The sequence below is a fragment of the Episyrphus balteatus genome, chromosome 1 (assembly GCF_945859705.1).
Source record: "Episyrphus balteatus chromosome 1, idEpiBalt1.1, whole genome shotgun sequence".
NCBI lineage: Eukaryota > Metazoa > Arthropoda > Insecta > Diptera > Syrphidae > Episyrphus > Episyrphus balteatus.
Genome location: NC_079134.1, coordinates 89,864,739 through 89,886,830, shown reverse-complemented (window position 1 = coordinate 89,886,830; position 22,092 = coordinate 89,864,739). Strand labels below are relative to the sequence as shown.

General features: G+C 34.1%; 1 protein-coding gene and 1 long non-coding RNA gene across 2 annotated transcripts in view; both read left to right on the top strand.

Moving 5' to 3' along the window:
- The window catches only part of LOC129907281 (protein MON2 homolog), a 255,003-nt gene that overhangs the window by 7,260 nt on the left and 225,651 nt on the right, over positions 1-22,092 (top strand). The window lies entirely within an intron of this gene.
- On the top strand, positions 14,973-20,472 carry LOC129907586 (uncharacterized). Its single transcript, XR_008771090.1, has 2 exons — positions 14,973-17,852; positions 17,909-20,472. It is a non-coding gene; the product is annotated as an uncharacterized LOC129907586 (long non-coding RNA).

Genomic DNA, 22,092 nt, shown 5'->3' with positions numbered 1-22,092 from the left:
AATAAACATACGATTTTTTTGTATAGAGAATATAAACAAAACAAGTTGACTTCAACTTAAGATTTCTCAAGGTAGAAAAAAGATATTGAAAAGATTTAAACGGGCTTTAAAAGAAAACATTTAGTTCTTTTAGAAACTGTCACAAATTTATTTAAAATAAATCACCACGTTCAAGAACATAACCTCAAAAACTGTTAAAAAACGACATTTCAGATTTTCTAACGGGAATATTTCAAAAACGTGATATGATAGAATTTTTCTGAGTTCGGATTCGAGATCAGCACACCAAAAGCCTTACGAAAAGTATATTTTTGTTTATATATAAAAAAAAAATTAATTTTGCTCACAAGTGGCTTCTTCAATAAATGTTAATTTCATAAATTATACTAAAAAAAAAAAGTAATAGGTTGTTTAATTTGTTAACTTGTAATTTTTTTTTCTATTCCTGCCATAAAAACACAAAAAAAGATATTAAAACTCCAAAAACTTAGCTGCAAGTATTTATGATAAACTTTTGTATGGGCTCGACACACTGTGTGCCGTCGCCATTAATTTTTTTCTATTTTTTAAAATTTTATCTAAAAGCCGTTGAAATTACGAAAATTTTGGTGTATAAAACTCATTTTTTGTATTTTGTATGAAATACACCCTTATAATTCTCAGCCAGCGAAATGTATTTTTGCAATTAAAACGTTTTATAGATTTTTCTCATTATTGGAACCTTAAAGTGCATTTTAAATGAAAAATGCTGCAGCTCTGTCATTTTCCCTGAACCTGTAGGATTTAATCTTGAATATCCGACCAATAGATACCAAAACAAAGCCTTTTTAAAACAACACTTTTGAGATTTTTTTGTTCAATTTTTTGTTACTTTGAAACATTTGAAAACCCTCGGAAAAGACTCGACACTGTTAAGTTAAAAAGCTAATATTATGAGTTCTATTGGCCGGATATTCAAGATTGATGTCTTCAGGCTCAGGAAAAATGACAGAATATCATATTTTATGATTAAAATGAAAATATAATTACATTTTTACTTTAAACATTGCAAGATACAATGTTAATATATATTGCAATATCATACATTCTTTATGCAATAAAGCGAAACGTCCATAGTAAAAGTTTAACCTAAGATATATTTCCTTCACTTGATACCGTTGTCAATTGCAATTGGTATTTGGATGAATCATATTTTATACTTATGTATAATAGATAAAATCCTAAATTGTTTCCTCTCAAAAAAGTTGAATGAATGAATCATGGTTTTTTAAAACAATGTTTACACATTGGTCATTTTCGTACAGACGAACTTACATATCGTCGCGATTATAGAAATCAATTTTTACTTGCATACTTAAGGTAATATAAGGCAAGTATGAATGTTCTATGTATGTAGCAGAGAACCAAACGAGTCGAGTATTGTTTACGAACATCGAGTACTTACTCGAAAAAAACGATCTCGAACAAACAGAATCAACACAACTCAAATATGTTCGAGCTTTCCTGTTTAGGAGTATGATGTCTTGTAAGTAATCCTACATTTCAAACGAGTTCAAACGATCATTTTTCTGTTCGAGTAAAATCGAGTAAAATGATCGTGAACAAAATGTTTATGATCAATGTGATCGAAATTACTCGAACTGGAAAGGAAATGTTCATAGTGTTCGAGGGTGGTTTTTCTTGTAGCATTAATAAAAGAGAATCAATTTGGTACACAAAAGCAAGTTACATTTCGCTGGCTGAGAACTATAATGTTCTATGTCTTATGGAAACTCCTGCAGACATAGAACATTATAGTTCTCAGCCAGCGATTTGTTTTATTTAAATTTATTAATTTGACAAGATAATGAAATGAAGAAAAACATATTAGAATAAAATTAAATTAAATACAGAAAAAAAAAGAAAAATTAAATAAAACTTAATTGCTAGATACAAAAATTTATATTTATTTATTATGAAAAAAAAAATATTTAAATTGGATTTATCTTTAAGTTTGAATTCGCAATCATCAAATTATTTACAGTTTCTGGATTCAACCTCGATCGTTTTTCTGTAATTATATTTCAGCCCGTGAAAATGCATTTTCACACCGCCATTGAAGAATATCCACCGGGCCTTTCGAATAAAACTGAATGTATCTTTCTATTTCAATATCAATAGAGTTCACGCTCGTTGTTGTATTTTCATTCATAAAATCCGAGAAAATATAACTGGCCCTGGAACTAGTTGTTGGTTGTTCGTCCAAAATATCTTCAGACGCCGCAGCAGTAGCAGGAATTATTGACTTTATGTAATCATATATTTCAGTCTTTTCAGTTGGGGACAATAATTGCATTTTATTGCACGGGGGATATAAAAATGTCGCACTTTTCAATGACAATTTAATTTCAGGATAAAACAAATTCACTAAATAATGTTTTACTTTGTGTTTTAAATCACTTAAATTTTCTGAATTTTCCAAAATATTCACTGAACAAATTTTTAATAAATTATTATAATGAAGAAACACTAGATGAGCCGTACAAGTTTTTGAAGATTGTAACTCTAAAAAAGCGTCTTTAAAAGGTCGTAAGAACACAAGTATCTCGTTCAACAAATTTGTGTTAATATCCCGAATCCTATGGATCTGTTGTTTTTCTTGGAGTGCGTGAACAATGTCCTGCATGTTTTCTTGAATTGATTTGCACATTTCAAATTTTGATATCCACCTTGTTTTACACTCACTTTTTAATGTTTTATTAAGTAAATTGCACGCACCAGACTTATTCATATATTTTACTAATTTCTTGCATTCTTCAAAAAAATGTTTGATCTGAGGTGTTTCAGCACTCGCTTTCTCCAAAACATTGTGTAACAGATGACCGAAGCAATTGAAAAGAAGATTATTTTCCAAAGCTTTGATGACATTGGATCCTCTGTCAGTAACAAAACGAACATAGTTTATGTTGTCTGTGATTCCATATTCCAAGAAAATAGTTTTTATTTTGTCAAAAATATTTTCTCCTGACAATGGTGATTCAATTTCATCGACAGCCAATACTCGTTCGAATAAACTTTCATTCATTATGTAATGAATAGTAAGCGCCAGGTAGGATCTCATTTTAAAGCTGTCAGTCCACAAATCTGTTGTTGCCGAAAAGTTTTTAATAAAACCGAGTTCTGTTTTGATTATTTCCACTAATTTGTCTTTAATATTTTTTACATTGTTGCTTATGGTTGTTCCAGTGGGAAGCATGTCTTTCACGTTAACATGTTCTCCGTATTTAGCACCGATTTTTATACACTCTTTAACAAATGCCTGCATTCCAGAGCCTTCTACAGTAGAAAACGGTCTAATATCTTCAATACACAGCTTCACGGACACATCAAAAACTGCTTTCTTATCGGCCATCGACACAATCACTTCTTTGTTTATATTTGGCAGGGTTTCTTTAAAACATCTGTGCCTCAAAAGGTTCGTCGTTGTTTTAAAATTTTTCATCACTTTTTTTGCACGATCTGCATGCCGCAAAGTTTGGTACACATCACACCATTTTGATGCTTAGTATGAAGAAATACTGTTTTTATCCCTGTCTCTGTTCTATTCTGTATCAGTGGATTAAGATTAAGATTAAGATTAGGGTGAGAGGTGGGAATAATTCGCCTTATCACTGCGGCCTCTGATGGGCCTATTGTGATGTCCTCTTTTTAGAGTTCACGTAGAAATCCTGAGTTTAGAAAACTTAGTATGTTTTTGGGTGAACTAGCTAGTATGAACTAGTATCAGTGGATGCTTTACTCCTTTCTATTTTTTCTATGCCGATCTGCCTCCCATCGGCAACGCACGCGAAAGCTTCGTCTCGTTTAATAAAAGTTTTTCTCGTTGTGTTTCTATTTTTTTTTTGTCAGTTGCTCTTTATTTAGTGTTATAATTTTTATATAAAGGGGAATGGATGAATAAAAAAAATAGCCACCCACCACTTCAAACATTAAATTAATTTAAATAATAAAACCCAAAAATAATCCGCGCCGAGAAAAAAAAATTAATAGTTAAAAAAAAAAAACAAAAAAAAAATAACCAAAGTGCAGGCAAATCATCATTTCATTACATCATCACACAAAACACCAACAACAACAACACCAACCACTGCATTAACAGCAACAAAAACCAAACATCAACCGGTTTTAGTGATAAAAAAAAAAATTGTTTGTCGCGATAAGCAAATTGGCAATGAGCACAGTGAGTAATCCTTTCATTTCCCTTCCCATCTTCTTTCGCAATTAGTTTTGCATAGCAGCTGTGGTACATAATCACAGTTGTTATCAATCTAACTCGGATAGATTACACCGGCACACAAAAAAAAAAGTTTCATATACCAGGAAGCAGACCTATCTTTCTATATGTTTTCGAATTTCAAGTCCGTTTTGCCCGGTCACCCTTCAGTTTTGAGAAAAATGCAAAAAACTCCAAAAAAGTCATAAAAATTCAAACAAAATGCACTCACAGCTCAAAACTGGAAGGTGATGGGGCCAAACGGACTTCAAATTCGGATTCAGCGTGCCCAAAAACATATAGAAAGATAGGTCTCGTTCTTGGTACATGACACTTTTTTTTTTTGTGTGCCGGTGTTATTGATTGTCTTACTAAATAGCCAACAGGGGCGGATCAGTTCAAGTTGTCACTTAGGCATAACACTAGTGACAATTTGTTTTTTGAAGTTTCAATTGGGATTTAGACAAGTGAATCATTATAGGTAATTGTCCGAATAGGTTTTAGATAGTTTTGAGTTTTTTTAATGGTTTGTGAATTCAGGGTCGATTATGCCAACATTCGTGGGCTAAGATCTAATTTCTGTGACGTGTATATTTACACTGTACAAAACAGGCCAGCTGTTTTGGCACTGAGTGAAACACAAATAGGTGAAAATACAGACTGTTCTGAATTTAATCTATTTGGGTATAGCTTGGTGCCTTTATTCTTTTCCCACCATAGTCTCGCCGTTTATGTTAGAAACGATGTCGCATACCAACTTCAACCACAATACGGTCCATGTATAAACACATATTTTAATTTCATGTGGTTTAAATTCATGGTTAATAAGCGCATCATTCATACCTGTTTTATTTATCGGAGCCCCAATCTGGACAGTAATTCAACTTCTAACGAACTTGATGCTCTGTCCGACTCCATTCAAAGGATTGTTACCCTTTATCCTCGCACTGAAATCGTTATAACGGGCGATTTCAATGTACACAATTCTTCGTGGCTTCGCTTTTCTGGCCAGACAACACCCGAAGGAAGGTATGCCGAGATCTTTGCTGAGTTAAACCACCTAACTCAGCTTGTCGACGAGCCGACTCGAATATCGGACGTTAATGGTCGAGCTGAAAACACTCTAGACTTGTTCCTTACCTCTGACCCTGATAAATACACTGTTAGTGTATTATCGCCTCTAGGCACATCAGACCATTGTGTCATATCAGCGAATTTCTCGTGTCAAACAAACCCAGTTAAAGAAAAAGCACCAAGAAGAACCGTCTGGCAATACGAGAAAGCCAACCGGAAGGGACTCAACGAATTCTTCAAAAACTTTAACTGGTCGCTATGCTTCCTCGAAAGTGACGTTGATTCCAGTGCTGATATGATAACAAATTTAATTCTCTCCGGAATGAGAAATTTTATCCCGAATAGGGTTAAAACAATCAAACCGAAAGAGAATGCATGGTTTGATTCGAGCTGCAAAGAGGTTATCAGGGTTAAAGAGGCAAGCTTTCGATGTTATAAAGCCAATCCCACTGAGGAAAACCGAAAAAAGTTCAAACTAGCTAGAAAGGCCAGCAACGCCCATATTCGACGAACCAAATTTTTGCATGATCAAGAATTAAGGCAAAAAATACTACAATGTCCCAAAGGTAGTAAAAATTTTTGGTCATTTGTAAAAAATATTCGCAACACTACCTCGTCGTCGGTTCCAACGCTCGTCTTCAATGACACTCCATTTGCTAGCTCTGTTGACAAAGCTAACCTAATTGCGAGGCAGTTCGCTGCCAACTCAACACTGCCTGATAGTGTCATGACTCCGCCAGTACTTGAGCGCGTAAACGGATTCATGGGACAAATCTTCTTTCGCACTCGTACAGTAGCAAGAGTTCTTAAAGATCTTGACATACACAAATCCGCTGGCCCGGATAGTATCCCCCCCATCGTTCTGAAGAGGTGTTCTTCCACGCAGGCAAAACCACTGCGTAAGCTTTTCCATCTGTCCTACTCTACAGGTCTCTTTCCGAGTGGATGGAGAACAGCAATTGTCCAGCCTATCCCTTAAAAAGGCGAATCTTCCTCACCCTCAAACTACCGACCGATCGCACTTACGTCCCTTCTTTCCAAGGTCATGGAAACGTTGATTAACTTTCAACTTAAGAAATATCTTGAGGAACGGAAGCTTCTTAATGACCGGCAGTACGGCTTTCGTAGCAACAGGTCCACTGGTGATCTGATAGTTTATCTCACCGAGCAGTGGAACAAATCTTTACATCGTTTTGGAGAAAGTAAGATTGTTGCACTTGATATTTCAAAGGCATTTGATAGAGTTTGGCATCAAGCTCTTGCGTGCTTTTGGCGTCGATGAATCTCTTCTTCGTTGGATTAGAAATTACCTTTCGAACCGTTCAATACAAGTCGTATTGGATGGATTCAAGTCTGAAACCCACAAAATAAATGCTGGTGTGCCACAGGGCTCCGTTCTGTCTCCGACTCTCTTTCTCATTTTTATAAATGATCTCCTGTCTGAAACTTCTAATAAATATTCCTTCTTACGTGACCTTTTTAGTAAAATAAATTATACTATTGTTTGTGGGCTATAGGTCTTTTCTTGAGTTAGTTCTTTTTTCTTTTTTCAGTCGACGTTTCGGGTATGGATATACCCTTCTTCAGGACTCTATTTAAATAAAAAGTCTTAAATATATAAAACCAAACTAAAATATCTATACTTACAATATTAAAAACTTTTTAACCTCTTAAGGTTTAACAAAAGTGGTTTGTCAAAAACTGTTTAGCTTTTTGTATCAATGATATTTTAAAATTCAATAATAGAATATCTTGAAAAAGACGTTTCACATTATTGAAATTTCAAAACAATCAAATTAAAAATTTCTATTTGATAAGAAATTCAAAAATTTTATAAGAAAACAAAAACAAATCCTATCTAAAAATTCAAGTTAAAAATGTTGATAAAATCTAATATAACATATTTCTTTGGACAAACTGACTATAAATATTGCTAAGTCCCTCCTATTAACAGTATTATCTGTATCTAAAATATGTAACATTTCTAGCAACATTCTTTTACTATAGTGTTTCTCTGTTTGTAAAATGTCTACGTTATTAAAATCTGGCCTATGTCCTTCATCTATACAATGTAAAGCTAAAGCTGTTTTTTGAGAATGTCCACTATGTATATCTGATCTATGTCCGGCAATTCTATTCTTAAGTTTCTGCATTGAAGTACCTACATAAAGTGAAGGACAGTGGTTTGTTCCATCACCTAAGCATTTTATTTTATATACAATGTCTGATTTTTCGTTTTTGGAGAATTCACCTTTTAAATTTGAAAACAAAGAAATTCTTAATGTATTTGCTGATTTGAATGCTAAACGAACGCTATCTTTATTCCTTATAGGGGCATTTAACATCCTATTCGAAAGATTTGGAATGTATAAAACACTTTTGTATGAAAACTGTGTAACATTTGTTGCTAAATTTGTCCGAACCAAAGGATTAAAATGTTGATTCAATAGCGTTTTTATTATATTTAAAGGAAATGAATTCGAAATTAATGTGTGAGAAAGACAATGTCACTGATATCCAATACTCTTTTTATAAAATTTTTTGCTGTATTTATAATTACTTGGTTAGGCTGTTTGGGATTGTAATTAATAAGACGACCTGACGATGTTGGTTTTTTATACCAATCAAATATTAGTTGATTATTTTTCCTTATAACCATTACACCAAGATATGGAAGTTCTGCATTATTTTCATACTCAACTGTAAACTGAATTTTCGGATGAAAAGAATTTAAAGCAGTAAGAGTAGAATTAACATGACTAGATTTTAGGATTATAAAAATGTCATCGACATATTTTGTTATTATTTTTGGCTTATCTTGAATATTTTCAAAAACCTCATCTAATAAAGCTTCCATAACAATATCTGCTAATATTGGTGAAGCAGGACTTCCCATGGGAACTCCTTGTTTCTGCTGATAAAAATGTTTATCAAATTCTAAATAATTGTTATCAATCACACAAAAACGTAAAATTTCCAAGAATTTTATTTTTGGAATTCTGGTGTGATCTTTGATTGTTACCCCGTTTGTATGACCGATTTAAAGATCGAATTGAAACTGAATCGAAATTTCGATCCAGGTATATGGAAGTACCAGATCGAGGAATCGAATTGAAATAGAATCGAAAACACAATTTTTCTTTTAAATATATTCGCAGTAAAATAGAAAAATCTAACCAAAAACAAAGTGCAAGTAAAACTAGATATCATAATACATACATACAGTAAAATTTGCAAATAAGAAGACAATCACACACAATTTCCACCATAAATTATATCTCGAGTATTCAATTCGTTTTGTATATATGCATATATTCGATTCGATTCAGCTCCCTAATTCAGCTAGTACTAATGGAATGGGAATATTTGTAAATAATGAAATGTTACTGTAGCAATATTAAAAGCAAATTATGTTGAAAAAATGAATGATATGATGGCTGACAGGAATACTTACACAATTTTAAGAAATGACCCAACAAACAAAGTCCAAAATCGTAACAACAAACTTGTTAAAGACTTATTTACACAAAAATTTATTAATGAGTCTGAGAAAAAATGTATGACGACTTATGTTTCTAATAGTCCCAAAATGTATGGATTGCCTAAAATTCATAAGCCTAATGTACCTTTAAGGCCAATTTGTTCTTCACTTAGTGTTCCTTGTTACGAGTTATCTAAATACATTGTTAAAATTTTAAATAACATAACTCTTAACTCAAAATATAATGTTAAAAATGCTTCATCGTTTATTTCAACTGTTTCTCCAATTATTTTAGAACAAGATGATATTCTTGTATCTTTTGATGTAGTTTCATTATTTACAAATATTCCCATTCCATTAGTACTAGAATTGATTGAAAAAAGTTGGGATACAATCAAAGATCACACCAGAATTCCAAAAATAAAATTCTTGGAAATTTTACGTTTTTGTGTGATTGATAACAATTATTTAGAATTTGATAAACATTTTTATCAGCAGAAACAAGGAGTTCCCATGGGAAGTCCTGCTTCACCAATATTAGCAGATATTGTTATGGAAGCTTTATTAGATGAGGTTTTTGAAAATATTCAAGATAAGCCAAAAATAATAACAAAATATGTCGATGACATTTTTATAATCCTAAAATCTAGTCATGTTAATTCTACTCTTACTGCTTTAAATTCTTTTCATCCGAAAATTCAGTTTACAGTTGAGTATGAAAATAATGCAGAACTTCCATATCTTGGTGTAATGGTTATAAGGAAAAATAATCAACTAATATTTGATTGGTATAAAAAACCAACATCGTCAGGTCGTCTTATTAATTACAATTCCAAACAGCCTAACCAAGTAATTATAAACAAAGCAAAAAATTTTATAAAAAGAGTATTGGATATCAGTGACATTGTCTTTCTCACACATTAATTTCGAATTCATTTCCTTTAAAAATAATAAAAACGCTATTGAATCAACATTTTAATCTTTTGGTTCGGACAAATTTAGCAACAAATGTTACACAGTTTTCATACAAAAGTGTTTTATACATTCCAAATCTTTCGAATAGGATGTTAAATGCCCCTATAAGGAATAAAGATAGCGTTCGTTTAGCATTCAAATCAGCAAATACATTAAGAACTTCTTTGTTTTCAAATTTAAAAGGTGAATTCTCCAAAAACGAAAAATCAGACATTGTATATAAAATAAAATGCTTAGGTGATGGAACAAACCACTGTCCTTCACTTTATGTAGGTACTTCAATGCAGAAACTTAAGAATAGAATTGCCGGACATAGATCAGATATACTGTGACGAAGCGTCACAACTTAGTTTTTCATTTTCAACAAACGAATGAAAATTGTATAAATAATTATACACAATTCGCGTATCAGCAATGCCTACACAGGGTAGGCCAAATGGCGCCCGAGCAGGGACTTTCTTGAAGGTTCATCCGAACTCCAACCGACCGACCGACCGACCTGGAATCTTAAAGGCAACACCGACCGCCGCCGTTTACCGTTTTACCCGTTAAGCCCTTTAAAGATTCACCCGATCCCGACTACCGATTACTCAAGAGCCTTCAGAAAGCTTCACCGTCCAGAACCCGATTCATAACCAGCTTCAACATGCCCGAAGACTTCGTAGAAGAACAACCGACGGAAGAGTATAATCCATACAAAAACCTCGGATTTATTTACTTCCTTAAGAAAGCAGAACTCATCGAAGTTTTGGCAGCCAGAAATCTTGACACCAGTGGCAATATGCAAGAACTCAGAAAACGTTTAAGCCAAGACTTTAAAGACCTCCGAAAGCATAAATCAACACAAAATTTGTGCGAAGAATGGGAAGGCATAGTCGAGGAGAGAAACAACACCGAACCTCCCGAAGAAGATAAAGAAGATAACTCCGCTGGCAAGCAGCAGTATACTAGCCAGGTCAACATTGCTATTCCTCCGCCGCCACCCAAAACGCCTCTATACCTGACAGTTCCTGACTTTCGAAAACCGTTTAACATCTCAAAAACGATTTACCAGCCGATGTACTCTCAAGTAAATCAACCGCCCGTTGTCACAGACCAGTCAGCTTCGGGATCCATGTCATACCGTCAGCCCGACCCACCACCACACGCAGAAGACCGTCCGCCGGTAGCAGCCCCTCGACTTATTCTCAGTTACGAGGCCGAAATCATGAACACGGTCCGTAAATGGGGTTTGAGATTCGATGCTTCAGGGAACCCGCTGGAATTCTTAGAGAGAATCGAAGAGCTGACGTCCTGCTATAACATACCACCGAACGACATGATTCGCCCGCTACCTGAGATATTCAGAGGGACCGCTCTGGAATGGCTCCGAATCAAAAGACATTGCATTTCGTCTTGGGATGAGTTCCGTAAGCTATTCCTGCAGCACTTTTTACCTGCACGTTATGTTTTCCGTCTTGAGGACGAAATTTACGGTAGACGACAAGGTCCCAGAGAACGTGCAAAAGAATTCATTATGGCCGTTCAATATTTAATCCGCCAGCATCCCAGCCTTACCGTATCTGACCTCATAGACCGCATTTACGAAAATCTCCGTCCTGAATACCGTTACTATGTTCGTCGTAGAGACTTCAGCACGCTAGACGAACTTATGACTTTAGCAGAAGAGTTTGAGGTTATAAAGAACGAGGAAAATAGAAACCGACCCGCACCCGGTGTCAGAGGCTCAGCTCCGATGCACATAGGAGTATTTCGATCAAAAACCTGGACAAAATTATTTTTTGAAATAAAACTAATTATTTTTGCTAAAAATTATTATTTATGCAAGGAAATAATTTTTTTTCAGCAAAACTTTAAAAACGCTTGTGAGAAGAAAAACTAAAAAAAATAGTATGAAATTTAATACACCCAAAATGTGAAAAAATTAAATATCTAAAATATTAGACCTTCTAGAATGGAACTATTGTGATTTTTAAGCTAAGTGAATCCAAATGCATTAATATCAATAAAAAAATTTCTGGAAAATGTTAACAACCAGTTAAAATTAAACGTAGGGCGTATGAGTGATTTTTCCAAAAGTGAAAATTTCACTCGCAAATTATTTTATTAATCGCAAAAAATCGCACCCAATTTTTTGATATTAAATTTAAAGAATAGTCAAAGTTATCATAAATCTATGTATCGAAGCAGAATAGGAGGGAATACTATAACAAAACACTTAGACTTTAAAAAAAAGTAATAAAAATATCTATATGTGGCAGACTCTTTTCCCACTGTCATTTACTCAAACAAAAAAAATTTAATATTTCCATAACTACTCTTTAATTATTATTCAATACCTGCAATTGTATTTTTCATATGAAAATTTAATGTTTAAAAGCACACTTGCTCACAATCAATCTCTAAATATACTCACCAAATCAGCAAAAATTACAAAAAAAATTCCAGAAAATAAACAGCTGACTTTGAACTTGTTTTGACACACCAAACACTTTACCACAAAAAAAAGAAGTGCATCATATGATCCCATGTATATTTAGCATCCGCTTTGTAAAAACTTTAATTCAAAATTTTGATTTTTAGAAAATCGACTTTTGTCCAGCTTTTCGACCAGAATACTCCTATGTGCGATGCAAAGATCTGGACCAGCTGCCGTCATGACTATACGTGACGAAGAAATTCATCGTCACTCACCTGAAAATTCCCATCCGGCTCCAGCTCTGGTACACAGATCATTTCCTGATACCATGCAGTATGATCGTGCAACACACTGCTGGAAGTGTAAGCAGAGGGGACACCGAAAAGAGAATTTCCGCCGACCGTACCGATTATTTTGCTCTTTTTGTGGAACAGATGAAATTATGTCTAAAGATTGCCAATGCCATCAGAACCCCACTGCGGCTTTCAACACGCACCCAGATGCCGACTCCCGAAACATACAGAGTTCAATCGCCCACCAGTGTATGGGTTCAACACACCAACCAAACCCAAGTTTAGAGAAGTGTCGTTCTGATTTAATAAAGCCATGTGGGCAAAGACCCATGTTACCACACACCGCTCAGTACGAAGTACCGTTCATGCTGGAAATCAGGCCGCCAATAGTGCATACTGTGTGAAAACCGCACCAGATTTTCGTAGCACAACATCGCCGCCACCAGCCAAAGAAGAACTTTCTAACCTATACAGAGCAGAACCTCAAATAACTCCGTCTACCGAGAAGCAAAAACATGCTCCAAAAGCTGAGATAGAAGAGGGACAAAGGAACTTCGAAGTCTTACAACCTCAAATACCTCAAAGCTCGAACATCGAATCTTCTCAAAGCCTTATATACGATAGGGCCAACATTTTAGAAGGGGACACATTTTCGAATCCCAGAGCGAATATTCGTACCAGCACTTTGGCCAATACCGGACAAATCGCCAAAATCCCTGAAACCAGCCATGCACCCGCCGCCGTTAATAAAAAGCGACCTACTGCAGTCGCACCAGCCTACAACGGGGAGTTGGAAATCAAACCAGCTACCGAGACTTATCCTACCGCCGCCGTTACCGAATCCAGACCTACTCAATCTACCGTGTCCCATGCAAGTCACGCTACCACCACCGCCGCCGCACAGTGGGAAAAAAGTGGAAAAAACTCATTGGTGTGAAAGCTGGATTTTTGTATATGTTGGATGTTTTTCTTACAGTTATTATGTTGTAGAATCAGGATGTGAAAGCATTTCTTTCAAAAAAAATTTCTAGATTTAGAAATTTGTATTCAAAGTTGAAAAATTATGAAAACTGATGTAAATATGAGTATTTTTTAAATGGTATAAAATCAGTTAAATTTTGACTTTTCAAAAAATTTTTTTTTGTAAATATATTAAAAATAAACTGTTAAACAATATCAGTTACAAGTTTAGCGGAAAAAAAATTTTTTCGATTTTTCATTTTAAGAATACTTATAATTTTCCGGAATTTTGAGTTCAAAGATTGTTTTAACTACTTCCTCTGTTTCCCTCTGTGGGCGGACTCATATCATATGATAGTGTTGAATCTCAGCAACATTTGGCACCAAAAATCTCATCCTAGTTCGTCCTAATAAACTTTTTAGAGCAATTTGAAGATAAGCAAATGTGAAAAAACGTATTTTCTAAAAAAGCAGATTGTAATAAAAAATGGAAAGATTTTTTTAAAAATCATGTGTTTTAATATGTATTTTTATCCGATGAATTCAAATCTAACGTTAGTTTGAAAATACCTACATATAAAAAAAAAAATATCGAAAAATACATAAAAAATGGACGGTTTTCAACGTTTTGTGCAATTTATTTAAAATTTTCTGGGGTACGAATATTAGATTTACAGCCGTTTCCTGAAACTTAAGCATTTATGTTCTAAATAAACTCTTATGTGGCAGTTTACGCAGAGGAAAAAGTAGAGAATAGGAGCTTATGTGCAACTTAAATTATTTAAGTTTCGTTTCAGCAAATGGCCCTCAGAGCACAAAAAACTAATATAAAGATATGACTAAAATTAAAACCTACAAATTGATTCTTAAATTTCTTCCTAAGTCTTAAACAATAATTAAGCTTGCAAGAAAATCTTATTTTCTGAAACTTTATGAGAAAGAGAGGGGTTAGTAAATTATACTCATTTCTGAGTACAATTCAGTCTAATTTTTCATATAATTTTCTCTCTATTATATCTCAAACCCAAACCGTTAGAATTTTGATCGAATGATTTTTCTTTGTTTAAGAAGCTTTTTTAAGTTGATGCAAATTAACAACTGTTATCTTTCTAGTCAATGGTGATGATTATTCAAAGTTTCGATTGAATTCAGCGTGAACATTGGTTTATAAAAATGTCTGTTTTGTTTTCAATTTCGCGATCAGTTTTAGCTGAATTAATCATTAAAAAAGAAGAATCATTTTGAATTGATATCTTAAAATGTAGTTAGTGGGTTCGGCTTCATATATCATAAAGGAGATAATGACGGTATAATTTATATGGTAGATATACCATGCCAAACAACTCAAGATATCTCAGGCAGTAAAAAAAGATATCGAAAAGATTTAAACAGGTCTTCAAAGAAGGAAATCAGTTATTATATAAACCGTTAGTAAATATGTTCAGACAATTTTACTTATATAAAAGAATAAGGTCCGAAATAGTAAAAAAAAAAATTTTTGTCTTTTTCTAACGTTAATATTTCAAAAACAGGAGCTGATTAATTTTTTATGACTTTGGATTTGAGTTCAAAACATCGAAACCCTTCAGAAAAGTATATTTTGGTTACTGCAAGTCACGTTGTCTTCGTTAAATTTCATACAAAAGTACTAGTTTTCAACTTTTTTCAACTTAAATAGCCATTTTTCACTTTAGTGGGCGGGGCAGTGGGCGGAAATTACTGGTGTTGATGTATCTTCATATTTCCTATCATTCCTGAAAATTTCATCAAAAACGGTCCAGTAGTTTAGATTTTACGGAGTTTTTTCCACTCTCCCATACAAGGTTCCCCACTGTGCGCCGCCAAGCATAACAACTATAATCAACCGTCTATCGTTCCTGACAACAAATTGATCTCCGCCGCCGACATAAGACTTATCACCGCCACTACCAGTTCCCAGATAGATCCTATGTCAGCTAAATCATTTCCGATTTACGAATCATAAAGTAAACCGAAACATTTGCCCAACGTTAAATTAAAAAAAAAAAAAAAAAACAAAAAACAAGACAAAACAAAAAAAAAAAATTATTATAAATTTTGAATATTGAATTAATTTCCTGAATTAATATTTAAGTTCAGTCATACAAATTTTTTTTATAAAAAAAATAATAGATTTAATATTTTTTTTTTATACATAAGTCAAAACGAGAGGGTTCTCGTTTAATAAAGTAAGGGGGCACTGTGACGAAGCGTCACAACTTAGTTTTTCATTTTCAACAAACGAATGAAAATTGTATAAATAATTATACACAATTCGCGTATCAGCAATGCCTACACAGGGTAGGCCAAGTGACGTAGCTGCACCACCAGAAACACAAAAACAAAAAAAACAAAACAAAGAAACAAAGACAGTACGAGTTGTCGTACGCGACAATCGTCATCCTCATCCTACATATAAAAAATGAATTTAAGTTTTCATGAAATTTTAACGTTTAACTGTGTTACACTTCACAGTGAGTTTCATCCGCCGATATCATATGAGGAAGCAAAAATTATCACAAAAGGGTCGATCTTGCGCATCTCTGATATCAAGTACCTATTCATTTAGAGTATAGACACAGAGGCAAGTAGACCCGGAAAAGACTTGGTAATTTAACTGTCCTTTCTTGAATTTTTTGGTCCTAAATAGTAAATAAGTAGCTAGTTGTATTAGGGAATCAGAAATCAACACAGGTAGTTTACGATAGAAATTAGAACAGGAAATTATTATTGTTATTATTATTGTTATTATTATTGTTATTATTATTATTATTATACTAACAAATTATACCGGAATTATCTCCACATTTTGGGGACATAAGGGTTTCTATTGGGATTCCCACAGACTACTCCATCGAGCTTCTCTTTGGACAAAGGTTCTCCTAGTGAGTTCCGACCAGAATCATCTCCACATTTTGGGGACATAAGGGTTTCCATTGGGATTCCCACAGATTACTCCATCGAGCTTCTCTTTGGACAAAGGTTCTCCTAGTGAGTTCTGACCGGAATTATCTCCACATTTTGGGGACATAAAGGTTTCCATTGGGACTCCCACAGACTACTCCTTCGAGCTTCTCGTTGGACATAGGTTCTCCTGCCGAGTTACGACCAGACTTCTCTCCGTATTGTGGGGACATAGGATTCCATTTGGATTCCAAAGACTTCTCCTTTGAGTTTCCTAGCTCATTGGACATAGGTTCTCCTAGCGAGTTCCGTCCAGAATCCTCTCCAGGTTGTGTACTGGGGACATAAGGGTTTCCATTAGGGTCCCATAGACTACTCCTTCGAGCATCTCGTTGGACATAGGTTCTCCTGCCGAGTTCCGACCAGACTTTTCTCCGTATTGTGGGGACATAGGATTCCATTTGGATTCCAAAGACTTCTCCTTTGAGTTTCCTAGCTCAGTGGACATAGGTTCTCCTAGCGAATTCCGTCCAGAATCCTCTCCAGGTTGTGTACTGGGGACATAAGGGTTTCCATTAGGATCCCATAGACTACTCCTTCGAGCTTCTCGTTGGACATAGGTTCTCCTGCCGAGTTCCGACCAGACTTTTCTCCGTAATGTGGGGACATAGGATTCCATTCGGATTCCATAGACTTATCCTTTGAGTTTCTTAGCTCGTTGGACATAGGTTCTCAGTGTGAGTTCCGACCAGATTTCTCTCCTGATTGTGTACCGGGGACACCAAAATATATGAAGTAACTTGTTATAAATAAAGATTAAGACATTGTATATATATAATAAGCTTGAAGTGAAAAATAAATAAAACCGATATAAATTAAGGATTAAAAGGCTGTTTCCTTGAGTTTGGAACTTTCAAAAACCCAAGTTTTGTTGCTTCTTTGGGAAGAATCCTGGAACTCCCCTGAGCTTACCTCAGCATAAGCAAAAAAAGCATCACAATACATAGTGGACATTCTAAAAAAACAGCTTTAGCTTTACATTGTATAGATGAAGAACATAGGCCAGATTTTAATAACGTAGACATTTTACAAACAGAGAAACACTATAGTAAAAGAATGTTGCTAGAAATGTTACATATTTTAGATACAGATAATACTGTTAATAGGAGATCAGATTGTGAGGGACTTAGCAATATTTATAGTCAGTTTGTCCAAAGAAATATGTTATATTAGATTTTATCAACATTTTTAACTTGAATTTTTAGATAGGATTTGTTTTTGTTTTCTTGTAAAATTTTTGAATTTCTTATCAAATAGAAATTTTTAATTTGATTGTTTTGAAATTTTAATAATGTGAAACGTCTTTTTCAAGATATTCTTTTATTGAATTTTAAAATATCATTGATACAAAAAGCTAAACAGTTTTTGACAAACCACTTTTGTTAAACCTTAAGAGGTTAAAAAGTTTTTAATATTGTAAGTATAGATATTTTAGTTTGGTTTTATATACTTAAGACTTTTTATTTAAATAGAGTCCTGAAGAAGGGTATATCCATACCCGAAACGTCGACTGATAGAAAAAAGAACTAACTCAAGAAAAGACCTATAGCCCACAAACAATAGTATAATTTATGAAACTTCTAATCCACTCAACTGTTTTGCAGATGATAGTACCCTCAGTTTTTCATATTCGTTACCTGATTCTCGCCCAAGTTCTTCGGAAGTGGATCTTGAACGGCTAAATATGATAAACTCATTAAATTCTGATCTTAATAGCATTGTCCAATGGGGAATAAGAAATCGCGTAGAATTTAATGCTTCCAAAACTCAATGCTGCTTACTATCATTAAAGCGGAACATGTCTCCCATGCCACTATCCATGAGTGGTACTTGCATCGAAGAAACCGAAAAGCTTTCCATCCTCGGTATGTGCATTACAAACCACCTCCTGTGGAATGAACACATATTTGACACCGCTAAATCCGCTGCGAAATGTTTAGGTTTCCTCCGAAGATGCAAGAAATTTTTCTCCCCGTCTGATCTAGCAATTATTTATAAGGCGTACATTCGTCCAAAGCTTGAATATAACTCCCACATCTGGGCAGGTGCTCCAATAACCTCGTTGAGTTTCTTGGATAGAATACAAAACAGAGCTATAAAAATGATAGGTGATAGATCAATAACTGATACAATTACGTCTCTCGAGCACCGTCGTAACGTCTCATGTCTCACGTTGTTCTATCGTTATTTTTATAAGCAGTGCTCCGATGAAATAGCTAGTTGCATTCCTCCCCTGAAACAATTCAACCGTAATACTCGCGCTTCAAGGAATGCTCATCAGTTTACCCTAGAGTCCAACTTCGGACGTACCGTCAAATACAGAGATTCTTTCTTCAGCCGCACTACACGAATGTGGAACGCGTTACCCGCCTCTGTTTTCCCATCCCATTTCAAAACTCAGAACTTCAAAACTAATGTTCATCGGTATCTCCTTTCAAACCCCTCCCTATTTTCCTAATGCTCGTACTGTGTTCACCATATTAAGGGTACATTAATCCCTTTAGTGCGCGCTTATTATAAAAAAAAAAAAAAAACTTATATAGGGTGTCCCAAAAGTAATGGATCAAACGAAATATGCTGATTGGGGAACTTAAGGGCTCTCAGAATTTGGAACCTTGTTCCTCCCAAATCCTTACGGGTTTCAATTTAATGCAATTCTTGTGAAATTTCGAAAAATCCCTACTTGACAACAGTATTTTGCTTCCTGCGCCCATTATTGATATTTGTTTTTTTTTTTTTAATTCTTTTACGAAAACATTGCCAATAATTAGGAACAATTAATTAATCAAAATATTTTTTATTCCATACGCCATATTTCGCTGCAAATTAACTAACAGTTTCAAGTTTTATAAAAAATCTATTTCTAACTTTTATTTGCGACCAACACCGCAAACAAAATTTTACGCTGTGAAAATGGTTTATTATTTTAAAAAGTTGCCCTGTTATTGTAGTTTTCAAAAAAGTATAAAAGTTTCCTAAGTTGCAGTTAGATCACAAAATATTACAATTTGAATTCAACAAAACAAGGTTTTTCAGAAAAAAAAAACAACCAACTGAATAAATGATCAATACATGATCAAAAAAGTCATGATCTAAAAAATGTTGTTTAGTTATTGTAACAAAAAGAAAAAGAACAATGCGTAAAACATGGAACCATCCCTCAAAATTTTATTGAAGTCGTTGAATCTCTCTCTGTGAAAACAAAACTAATATAAGAGAAAATACTTCCAAAATGTCTGGAGGACCTCAAAATTTCATCGAAATCTTTAAAGTTTAAAAAAAATTCTATGGTAAAAAAGTGGGCATGGCAGTGGGCGGATTTTTCCAAAAATACTTACAAAACTTTTAACTCCCTTAGATAAACAAACCCTTAAAATGTCATCGAAATCGTTAGAGACGTTTCCGAAAAAAAACTTAAATGTTAAAAAAGTGGGCTTGGCAGTGGGCAGATTTTTCCAAAAAAAAACTTCCAAAACTTTTTACTTTCTTGGATGAACAAACCCTGAAAATTTCATCGAAATCATTAGAGCCGTTTCCGAAAAAACTTATATGTTAAAAAAGTGGGCGTGGCAGTGGGCGGATTTTTCAAAAAAAAAACTTCCAAAACTTTTTACTCGCTTATATAAACAAACCCTGAAACCCTCGTTGGAGCCGTTCCCGAAAAAACTTATATGTTAAAAAAGTGGGCGTGGCAGTGGGTGGATTTTTCCAAAAATACTTCCAAAACTTTTTACTCGCTTAGATGAACAAACCCTGAAAATTTCATCGAAATCGTTAGAGCCGTTTCCGAGATCCCAATTTTATATATATTTATATATATACAGTGACGGACAAAACAATAAGACCACCTCTATCACTTTGAAAACATGCTCTTTATCTCTCATTCCAATGAAATAAAACGGCTCCTTTTACTATATTCTGCTTTAAATAACGAAACTATTATGAAATAAAAGAAAAAGAACATGCACAGATAGTTTGATGCAAAAAAAAAAAAATATAAACTAAAAAGAACCCTCAAATCGTGTGGACAAAACAATAGGACCAAGTGAATTAATTTATTTTTTGATTACCTAGGATTCAAATTTTAAACAATATTTTAAACAGAATACTCTTGTGAGATCATTTAATATTAGTGGAGCAAAAAAAAGTTTAGGAAAACATTAAAATGGGTCGTCGAGTCCATTGTTCTTCAACCGTGAAAGAATTGATGCATTAACTGACAAGAGAAGGCAAATCAAAACGGGAAATTGCCGAAACTATTGGTTAATTAAAAACGTTTCTATTCAATGCTCTAGAGCTTTCAAAAGAACATTTTAAAATAGGAACAAAGCGAAAAACTTCAAAAAACACGTCTTAGAAATAATGCGATTGTCATAAAAAGACACTTTCAGGTTATCTTCGCACATGAAATTAGAGCTAATCTTGCTAATAAGTGAGAAAACACTCAGAAGAAGACCATAAGAAAAGTAACTCCCCAGGGAAGTTTCACTCCTCAGCAAGAGGTATCGCAAAAACCGAATCAATTTTGCAAAAAACCATTTTAGTTGGATTGGTCCAGAAAATGAAGAAAAATGGCGCAATGTTCTGTAGCCCGACGAAAGTAGAGTCAAATTAGTGGGATCAGATGGCAAAAGATGGATAAGGCGTCCAGAGAACGCAGAATTCAAACCGCAATACACAAGACAAACGCTTAAACACGGTGGTAGAAACATCATCGTGTGGAGGTATTTTTCTTGGCACGTAGTAGGTATAATTTTTTGGATTAAGGAAAACATGGACCAGCATTTGTATCCCAATTTCTTAGAAGAAGTTTTTCTTCCATATACGGAGTGCAAAATGTCCTTAAAATGGCAGTTTATGCATTATAATGACCGTAAATATACATTGGGCCCAGTTAAAATATGGCTTAAGGAGCATAGAATTAATGTTATGTCTTGGTTTGCCCGATCGCCGGACCCAAGTCCTATTGAAAATTTGTGGGCTATCGTTAAGAAGTCATTGGGTGCAAAAAAGTCGAGAAATAAGGATGAGTTGTGACAAAACTTCAAGAGGCTTGGTATGCAATACCGAGACGCACTTCTCGCAAATTAGTCGAAATAAAGCCTCCAAAAGTGTGTGCGGTGATGGCAAATAAGGGCTTTTCGAAAATATATTGGTTTTGACAGCAAAAAGAATTGAAATATGAAATAATTTCCAATTTTTGAGTAGTGGTCCTATTGTTTTGACCGCTTTAGAAATCAATTTATTTTCGTATTTATTTATTTTTTTTATTTGAACAAAAAATCTTGTTAGATAATGAATTGATTTAAGTTCCTGATACTGTAATTTCCCCAATATACCTACCCGAAAAAATAGTAATTTGTTTTAAAAACAATAATCCCAAATCGCATTATTGCATATTTTTTAGGGATATGTTTCTACTACGCACCTACCTGCACAAATTAACTGGGCATTCCCCCACTACCCCATTTGTATTGTTACCTAACGACTAATTACTTTTTTATTTACTCAGTCATTGAAAATCTTTTTCTAAAACCACAATTGTAAAATTAAAATAACCTGCTTTAATTGAAGTTGTACCGCAAACAACCAACCATTGTATATATATTTCTATAGTACTATCAATCCATGAAAATACTTTAGCGACATCTTTTGG